Raw genomic sequence first — 10,691 nt, 5'->3', positions numbered from 1 at the left:
TCATAATAATATTATTAATCATAATAAATTTTACGTTACAAATATTCAAATTTCATACTATTTGACCTACTTATATAAGTTTCTTATCACTATTCCTTCAAATAACATCAAATTTAGCACAAAAAATTTATTTCCGAACTACACAACATCTTAAACTCATCTCAAACTTATTCAATGAAATATCATTCTTTGGACAATATTACCAAACAAACAGACAATTGGTTTATCAAAATTTGCGTGGTTCGTCTATGAAAAACATTAACAACCACAAACGAAGAGGAGTCTCTTTGCTTAGAAATGATTATATTAGATAAAAATGAGACAACTACATTTGTGGCACATGTAATCAAACACCACAATATCCAACAATAAGGTAACCCTATATACTTTTCATAATTCCATCTATCAAATTATTAGTTACTAACCCAATACTTATTTCAAATCAAAGTGCTACAACAATTTTTGTACTATTTGATGGCGAAGAAAAAAAATGTTGGGCACAATTGTTTCAAATATAATGACACTCTAGAAAAGTAATGACATTAAAACACCGCCCCAATTGAAAAATTTGTGTAACCTTACACTTATATTTGAAGTCAAAGTAAATTATTTTAATCTCAAAAAAGATTGTCAACAATACACTATTACCAAGACATTTGTTCCAACCAAAAATACTGAACCTCAACACCCATTACAACAAACGAAGAGGAATCTCTTTGCTTAGAAATTATTATATTAGATGAAAATGAGACAATTACATTTGTGGCACATGTAATCAAACACTACAATATCCAACAATAAGGTAACCCTATATACTTTTCATAATCTCATCTATCAAATTATTAGTTACTAACCCAATACTTATTTCAAATCAAAGTGCTACAACAATTTTTTTACTATTTGATGGCGAAGAAAAAAAAGTGTTGGGCACAACTGCTTCAAATCTAATGACACTCAAGAAAAGTAATGAAATTGAAACACCACCCTAATTGAAAAATTTGTGTAACCTTACACTTATATTTGAAGTCAAAGTAAATGATTTTAATGTCAAAAAAGATTGTCAACAATACATTGTTACCAAGACATTTGTTCCAACCAAAAATACTGAACCTCAACACCCATTACAACAAATAAAACAGGTAATACTCCAGAAAAAATTCAATTATTCAAGACATCATTTTTATTCTATTTTAAATTATATATTCATTGATTATAGGAACCAACTTTGCCAACACTAATATTATCAGACGAAGATCACATATCCATCAAGAGATTAAAGAGAAAGAAAATTATACAAATTCAAGATACATATTCGGAAGAAGAACATACATGCAAAGATGGAACAAACAACACAATAGAAAGTGCATACAACTCAATAATTCATAAAGAACATGCCTTCACAAGAATCTACGACAGAAATAAGAAAGCAAACAACTCTAAAAACAACTAATAAAGAAAAAGGAGGACGAGCACTACATAAGAAGACTAAGTCCATCAACAAAAGCAAATGGAAAAATCAAACCACCAAATAAAAATGTTACTTTATACAATTCTAACATCCAAATCTTTTGTACTACAAATTATTTTAAATAAAACACCTTTAAAATTTAACTTTAGTTTACACATATTTAATTTAACTCTACAAAATATAGTAATTTCTAATATTTATTATATACTATCATTAATTTACCGTCCCGCGCATCACGCAGGTCTCATTCTAGTTATGCTAATTTTAACTATTGATTGATAGTATAGTTGTTTTGTTTAACTTTATTGGGTAGCTTGATTTATTAAGAATCTGATAATATAGGAGGCCACTTCTCTTTGTTTTTTTCCTCGAGCTCTTGATTATTAGTAGACTATTAATTTATTATAATTAAATTTTTGTGATATGAGTTAGAGTATGTTTAATTATTATACTAAATGAGTTTGATTATGCTCAATTTTTAAAAATTATATTATAGCATAGTTGGTATCTACAACATGTTTGATTATAACTGAATTTTTGTGATATGATTTAGAGTCTGTTTGATTATGCTCAGCATTTAAAATATAATATTACAGCATATTTGATTATAGCATACTTGATATTTGATTATTGAGTTTTAACTTGTACTTTTTGAATTTGATAAAATTTTGGTTGTTTAATTTGTTAATTTTAAAAAAAGCGAAAGAAGATTGCACTAATACGAGTAGAAAGAGAACCAAAAAATAGGAACACCAAATAAAAAAAATATGTATCCAAAAAAATTTCGAAAGAGATAGAGTGAAAAAAGGTATTTTGTCTTTAATTTTTTATCTTTTATGCTAGATTTTTTTTTCATCTGATAAGGTCTTTGTATACTTTGATTTTATTATATAGAGTGCAGACAGTTCAAAATCACAACTAACATTTTATGATAAGTATTTTGGCTTTTGATAAGTGTTTAAAATCACAGATTTTTTTCCATCTAATAAGGAATTATTGTAAGGAATTTTGATTATAATCTAAACTTTGTTATGATAAGTGTTTTTGCTTTTGAATTAGTAGTAAGAAAACTCCTAAGTAGGAGTCTATTACACATTGTCAGCTTATTAATTATACCTGAAACTTGAATTATAACAAGATCACTGAGATGGACAATGTTTAATTTTATTGTTTGGATGACAATATGTTATATTCGATAAGATATCAACATGGATTGGGCAATGATTATCTTGTTTTCAATGTTGACAATGTTCATTTTCATGAATGTAGTACTATGTTGACACGAGATGCGCACTAAACTTGTTAGCGACACTTTCTTTTGACTATTTAAATGATGCGCAATGCAACAAGGTTCGAGCAATGGGTTTTGGATCCCTCTTGGGTATTTACAAGGGGAATTTAAACCATGATTTGATTTTGGCCATTGCAAATAGGGGTGAGCATGGATAGCAGGTACCCGATTACCCATCCGAATCCGAACCGAACCAATTAAATTGGTTCTAGAACCAACGGGTAATCGAGTTCAATCTGAACCAAACCAATGGTCTTTGTTAGTGATTAGTTCAGGTATCGGTTCTGGGAGTGCTGAACCCGAACCAACCCGCGAACCCGATTATATATTAATTAAATAAAAAAATAAAAAATATATATATGACTTTTTCATTAGAAAAAGATTATTCACTATTAATATGTTTGGATTTTAATGAGTTTAGTTTTTAATGTATTTGGTGTTTAACATGTTTGGATTATTTCTATTGATGTTACATGTTTATTGTACTTGTTGAATTTTTAAGATAAAAATTTGATTTTTTTTATGAATTTCAAAGTCATCGGGTACCTAATTACCCGAACCGAACCAATCCGTTCTTAATCGGTTTGGTTTAGTTCGGGTACATGTACAAAAAAACACAAATCCGAACCAAACCGACCCGTGCTCACCCCTAATTGCAAACGCCTTTTAATCCCTCCAATTTTCATCTTCTCACTCCAATAGAAAAAGTAGATGTTACTTGGGATTCAATTGCAGTTGTCTTGGGATTGCGTTCATACGGTAATAATTAAAATTTCTTTAAGCGTCCATGCTGTTAAAAATTTATAATTTGAATAATGAGTTCGAAGTGAGTAATTATTAATTTTTAACAGCATGTACAAAAGTGAATGTGGTATACATGAGTGCTGAAAAGTCAAAATAGAGAATGGTGGGAATGACAAAGATGGAAGACATCTATCTCCTTATAAATATAGCACTAAACCTAAGTATAATCAAACTCAGTAAAAAAATTATTATTATTTGCTACATCAAACACAAAGGATGTCAATAAACAAAAGCATGTATTATTACCAAACTAACTTTTCATTGGAACTTGTGTTTGCTCCTCCTTTTTGCTTATTTTCTCTCTTTGATTTTGTAGAATCTTCTTGCCTCAATTCTTTTTTGTCTTTGTTAGTCTATCACTTTTCTCTTTCCACTTTACTATTTTTTCACTTTAGTTGATTTTGTAGAATCTTCTTACCTCAATTCTTTTTTATCCTTCTTAGGACTGTCTACTACTTTTCTCTTTTCACTTTGCTATTTTTTCACTTTGGTAGCCTCTTTCACAATCTTTTTCTTTGGTCAGACTAGCTGTTTAGGCACAGATTGCTCCTCCTTTGACTTAACCAACCCCTATGACACATGCATAATTAGTGAAAATTCATTCATTATAGATAGAAAATAAAATTTTAGAGAGCGAACAATGTAAGTACCGATGGACATTTTCTTTCTAATACTAATTAGGCAGAAATGAGATCCTTTGTTCAATGGAAAAGCCAAGGCGGTTGTGGTTCTTTCTCAAAATCAAAGGGTCTATATTTTTGCTTATGGAAGTATAAAATCAAACATGCTTTAGATAATAGTTAAACCAAAAATTAGTTTAAATGAAAAATACCTGAAGCACATATATGCACACATTCAAACTTGACACCACTCCTTGTTTAAAGTTGTTAACTCCATCAACAAGGTCATCAACAATATATCTAATCCAATTGTACTTCATTGGATTATTAACATCAATTATAAATGGAAAAATTTTATCCCTAATCATTGTTGTATTTATTGGCAACAAAAATGTTATCAATGTATACAACAAGAATGCTCTCCTAAATCTGGGACCCCTTCCTGAATTTTCCAACATGATTTGTCTCAAAGCATTTGGAGCTTTTTTCCTGAATTCTAAAAGCATGAGCTCATGCTCTTCAGTTACCTCCTTGAATGGGTCACCTATTTTAAAGAAAATAATGAGAGAAATATAATTATAATCAAACTCATTCAACATGATAATCAAAATCAGCATAGCACGATATTTTTAAGATCAATAGCTTCAATATGTAAAAAGTTCAGCAAGCAAGACATTAGTAATGCGAGGTTCAGATTCAATATATAGTTATACTCCTCTACCAATCAAGTGATATTAAAAATCAAATTTAATAACATAATGAAGGATCTTAAAACATGTTATACAGCATGTTTGATTTTATACCGTCAATCTTAATTAATAAACCCAAAGGATTTTAAAAAAAATTAATTATTACCGTATGCACGCAATTCCAAGACAGCTGCAACTGAATCCTAAGTAACATCTACTTTTTCTATTGGAGTGAGAAGATGAAACTAGAGCGATTAAAGGCGTTTGCAAGGACAAAAATCAAATCATGGTTTAAATTCCCCTTGGAAACTCCCATTGCTCGGACCTCGTTGCATTGCGCATCATTCAAATAGTCAGAAGAAAGTGTCGCTAACAAGTTTGGTGTGCATCTCGTGTCAACATAGCACTATATTAATGAAAATAAACTTTGTCAACATTGGAAACAAGATAATCATTGCCCAATCCATGTTGATACCATCATCCAAACAATAAAATTAAACATTGTCCATCTCCGTGATCTTGTTATAATTCAAGTTTCAGCTATAATTAATAAGTTCAAAATGTGTAGTAAACTCCTACTTAAGAGTTTTCTTACTGCTAATTCAAAAGCGAAAACACTTATCATAACAAAGTTTAGATTATAATCAAAATTCCTTACAATAATTCCTTATCACAAGGAAAAAATCTATCATTTTGAACACTTATCAAAAGCGAAAACACTTATCATAAAATGTTAGCTGTGATTTTGAACCTCTGCATTCTGCATAATAAAATCAGAGCATGGAAAGATCTTATCAGATGGAAAAAAAATCTAGCATAAAAGATAAAAAAAACTAAAGACAAAATACATTTCTCCACTTCATCTCCTTCTAAGTTTCTTTGGATACATTTTTTCTTATTTTTTTTGGTGTCCCTGTTTTTTGATTCTCTTTCTACTCGTTTTGGTGCAGTCTTCTTTCGTATTTTTCAAAACTAGCAAATTAAACAATCAAAATCAAAAAGCAAAAAAAAGTTAAAACTCAATAATCAAATATCAAGTATGCTATAATCAAATATATTGTAATATCATGTTTTAAATGTTGAGCATAATCAAACAGACTCTAAATCATATCACAAAAATCCAGTTATAATCAAACATGCTGTGGATATCAACTATGCTATAATATAATTTTTAAAAACTGAGCATAATCAAACTCATTTAGTATAATAATCAAACATACTCTAACTCTTATCACAAAAATCCAGTTATAATCAATTAATAGTCTATTGATAATCAAGAGCTCGAGAAAAAAAATAAAGAGAATTGACCTCCTATATTATCAGATTCCCAATAAATCAAGCTACTCAATAAAGTTAAACAAAACAACTATACTACCAATCAATTGTTAAAATTAGCATATTGAGACTTCAATTCAAAATCCTAACTTAAATATTTTTAGTATAAATTTTTGTTTGAGAGTACAAACTATGCACAACACAAATTGATTTATAGAAGCTCAAAATGAAGAAGGAAAATGCAGTCGAAAAAGCTGATAGAAGCTCAAAACGAACAAGAAAAATGCCGTCAAAGAAGCTGATAGAAGTACAAAGAATAGAATTTTACCTTGCAGAATCAAACAAGAAAAATGCAGTCGAAGAAATTCACACCTGAGACAGAGAGCACCACGCCCGAGACAGAGGAAGGAGAATTGCAACCACGCCTGAAAGAGAGCGAAGGAGAATCGTGCCACCGGAGAGAGAGGGAAGGAGAATCATGCCGCCGGAGAGAAAGGGAAGGAGAATCACCCTTGAGAGTGAGAATGAGGAAGGAGTCGTGTCGGAGAGTGAGAGTGAGAATGAGGGAAGGAGAAAGAAGAACGTTTGTTTCAGCGTGTGTAAAGAGTGACAGTGAGGTTGAGAGTGGGATTTTGATTTTTAATTTTTGAATTGTGTATTCTATACATATACAAATGCGATGGCTGAAAGTGGTGTACATGTAGCACAACTCTGGTTGGTTAGAGGTAATGCTCAACTTCGAAGGTGACTCCTCAAATGGCTAAAAAAAATAGCAATCAATAAAGTGATAATAAAACATTTTAGAAATAATAATAAAATTAGTCAAACACTGAACTTGCCTGTGATCTCTCTTTCACATTCTTTGTATGCTTCTTCCTACCTTGTTCAACAATTTTTTCTACAGTAGATTGAAGCCTTTTCTTACGTCTATGACCTTTTCGTGATACTTGTTGGGGTTATGAATCTCTAAATCATTTGAATTTTTATCTACCTTTATTCAAATTTTGATTATCTACATTATCTATTGAAGAGGCCTTTGGTTCCACCAACATAACTCAAACCGAATCTATTATACGATGTACGGTCTCGGTGAGCTCCTCGGATGCAACAGCTACTTCAGCAATATTGTAAAATTGCTTGCATATCTCATCATAACATTTCTTTACGGGCTCTAAACGACATGGATCATGGCTACACTTGATGCTATTGTGCTTGCGCTTTAAAGTTTTCTTCCACCGATCAAGAATGTACTTATTTAAAAATTTCTTCACTCTTTCAAGACCAAAGGACTGAAAGAGTATGACGGCATAAGATTCTCTTTGACTAAAAAAGATGGCATTGGCAAGAAACATCTGAAGTTGAAGAATCAAACAACACCTCATACGTAGAATCAAACATCTTATCACCATTCTCAATCTCTTATATAACCTTGTAAGTAACAATATATCCCTCCTCATGCTCTTTTGTTGAAAAACAACTAGCCTTTGCTCTAAACTTCTTTTGAAGCTCATTAAACATTGTATGAGTATATTTTTTTTGAAACTATTTCTCAATAGTAGAGGTAGTAGCACAAGGGATAATGGTATTGAAGCTGGCAGCATCTAATTCATATTCTTTTTTAGCTTTATTTGCAAGACAATTGTCATATTGTATTGCAAATTGTTACAAGTTGCTCTTTGAGGTTAGGTAGCCCTTCATAAATGTATGCATGCTAACATGCTTTCACTCCTTTGAGTGCTACTCATGCTTGCCCAAAAGTTGTTGCTAAGAAAAATAGGGACCCACTTGTCACATTCTTCGTACAAACCTGAAACCATAAAATGGGCATAATCAAACTTGTAAGGCATATTGATTAATAAATGATAAATAATCAAACATTAGATATAAGATAATCAAACTCATAAAATACCTGCTAACCAATTATTATCATGCAAACTGAATCTATTGATAAAATTAGTCCAACAACTTTCAAATGCTTTCTTAGACCTAGACTCCCACACAATATATCTCATATCAGCACTAATCTCGTTAGATTGTTTGTATGCTCCTAATTTTTCTGAAATTTTTTTCAAGATATGCCAAATACACCATCGATGTTGTGTCATTGGCAACGATTTTTTAATGGCATTTCGCATAGCTTTGCATTGATCTGTTAATATGCCAATAGACGGCTTGTCACCGATACATCGTATCCAACAATCAAATAACCAAAGAAAATAACTCTCTTCTTCACATGAAAGAATAGCACAACCAAGTAGCAATGATTGTCCATGGTGGTTAACCCCAACAAATGAGGCAAAAGGCATATCATACCTATAATAAAAATAAGAGTACATAATCAAACTGACTAAATCAAACAATCAAACTTAGTATATCATACACAGCAGTAGCAGCAAATTCATTCTATTCTACCTATCCCTATACATCAAACATATGCAAAAACAAGAGTACATAATCAAACTCAGTATATCATGCATAGCAGCAGCAAATTCATTCTATTCTACCTATCCATATATCATCAAACACATGCAAAATCTAGAGTACATATAATTAACTTGAAATATATAATTGTGGTGTCGTACCTATTTGTTAGGTACGTCGTATCAAAGCTCATAACGTCGCCAAAGTGCTCATAAGTAGCATGACTTCTAGCATTAGCCCAAAAAACATGCTCTATGCGATGTTGCTCATCCAATTTAACTTCGTAAAAGAAGTTGCGATTTTGTTGTTGCATCCTACAAAAATACTACATTAATGATTGCGCATCCCCTTCCTCTTGTATGACTCTGACACTTTTTGCTACATGATTCCGAAGATATTTTTCAGTAAAAGTCAATTTGTCATAGCCACCAGCAGCTGTTGCTAAACTTTGATAGGTGTTTCTCATTGTAACACCAGCTTCATCATTGATCTCAGCTATCCGTTTGGCATGCAAGCTTAATTCCCTATTGCAAGCTTAATTCCCTGTTCTTTCTCAGAGTGTTTGCCATGCTAGGACTAATAGCATGATTGTGCTGAATATTCACAAAAATTAACACATATTCCAGCTTCTTATCCCTTTTCACAACAATCCTAGCTTTACAATTTTGCTCGAAAGTTGGATTTGTCTTCTTTAATGGATCAATTTTTGATCTTTGATAACCAACTCTAGAACATACCAAGATTTGGTATGTAATCTGTCTATTTTGATCCTACTTAGTAGTTTTTATATTCTATGAAAAACCAACCCTCTTTGCATAATTGGTATAAAAAGCTTCATAATCTTTCACAGAGGGGAATGCTTGAAACAACCTAAAACAACCTAAAACATAGACAATAAAAAATTTAAAATCAAATAAGGAATTAAAAATGGATAAAAAAAATATAAATCAAATTAGAGCCATATGCATATGTAAAATTTTCTCAACGACTTACATGTATAATCAAACTCAATAGTCAAATATAGCACTGAACTTGAGTATAATCAAATTCAGTAAACATGATAATCAAATTCAGTAGTCAAATATAACACTAAACCCCTACACATTCATAGAATCAGCATCATCATTTGATCTAAGCAAATGCAGAAATTTTAAACGTAAAAACTACCAATTTGACTCTAATCCAGGGGGCTAAATATTTTTCTCATTACACAAATTTATAACATAAATTTTTCAGGATGTAATCACATAATGTACATGATGTAATTGGGAAGCATTTCTTTCTAGAACCAAATAAAAGGACCTAAATGACATAATGAAGTTACAAATCAGAAGCATTAGCCAAATCAAAAGCATTTGCATAACTAGATACACAAATCACCAAAACTCAACACACAAAATACATGGATCAGCTGGAGCAACTAGACTCTCTATCAGAAACCAAATATATAGCAAACCATTCAGAAATAAAAAATAGATAATAAAAAAATTAAATCGAATCAGGAATAAAACATGGATAATAAAAAAATTAAAATCAAATCAGGAATAAAAAATTAACATACGAAGTAAATTGAACACAAACCTCATCATTCGAGCTTGTGGATTCCATTGAATCAAAAGTTATAATCAAAACCCTAAGATAACAAGAACAAAAAACGGTGCTGAGAAGAGCTTTTGTGAACTGTGGGATCGAAGCAAAGCAGAGGGAAGCGTGGAGAAGAGAAGAAAGCGAGGAGTGAGGTTGGCGCGATCGAAGAGAAGAGAAGTGAAGTGCATGCAATGGAACCCCCTCGGCCGAGGAGAGAAGAAATCACGATTGAAAGAGAAGATTTTTGGCACGATGAAGAAATTCCTAGCGCGTTGTATTATCTCTGAATTATCCTTATATGTAATTATATTTTCTACTGTATTTTAGTGACAGTGGCTGAATTGGTGGTTGAAAAATAGTGTACAAATAGTATTTTTCTTTATTTATTGTTCATTGTTATTAGTAGTTAGTTATTGTAATTATTTAATTTTATTAAGCTGAAAGAAGTAAAAAAAGTATATATAATTTATTAATATTATTTTGTTGTTACGTTGATTAGTATTAAATAAAGTAGTTGTTAGTTGATTATTGATTAT

General features: G+C 31.0%; 1 protein-coding gene across 3 annotated transcripts in view; it reads right to left on the bottom strand.

Annotated features, from left to right (window-relative positions):
* Nucleotides 1-10,691, bottom strand: part of LOC107617867 (exocyst complex component EXO70A1) — a 31,396-nt gene that overhangs the window by 13,419 nt on the left and 7,286 nt on the right. For 2 of the 3 annotated variants that reach the window (XM_021110271.1, XM_021110270.1), the window contains exons 2-3: nt 5,731-5,741; nt 2,585-2,590 (exon numbers count right to left, since the gene is read on the bottom strand). The gene's annotated coding sequence lies outside the window, so the exon portion shown is untranslated. Of the gene's footprint in view, nt 1-2,584; nt 2,591-5,730; nt 5,742-10,691 lie in introns of those variants that run through there. The other variant, XM_021110272.1, reaches the window with a different exon arrangement.

The sequence above is a fragment of the Arachis ipaensis genome, chromosome B09 (assembly GCF_000816755.2).
Source record: "Arachis ipaensis cultivar K30076 chromosome B09, Araip1.1, whole genome shotgun sequence".
NCBI classification, from domain to species: Eukaryota; Viridiplantae; Streptophyta; class Magnoliopsida; order Fabales; family Fabaceae; genus Arachis; species Arachis ipaensis.
Note: the sequence above shows the minus strand (reverse complement) of the source record. Positions and strands in the feature narration are given on the sequence as shown.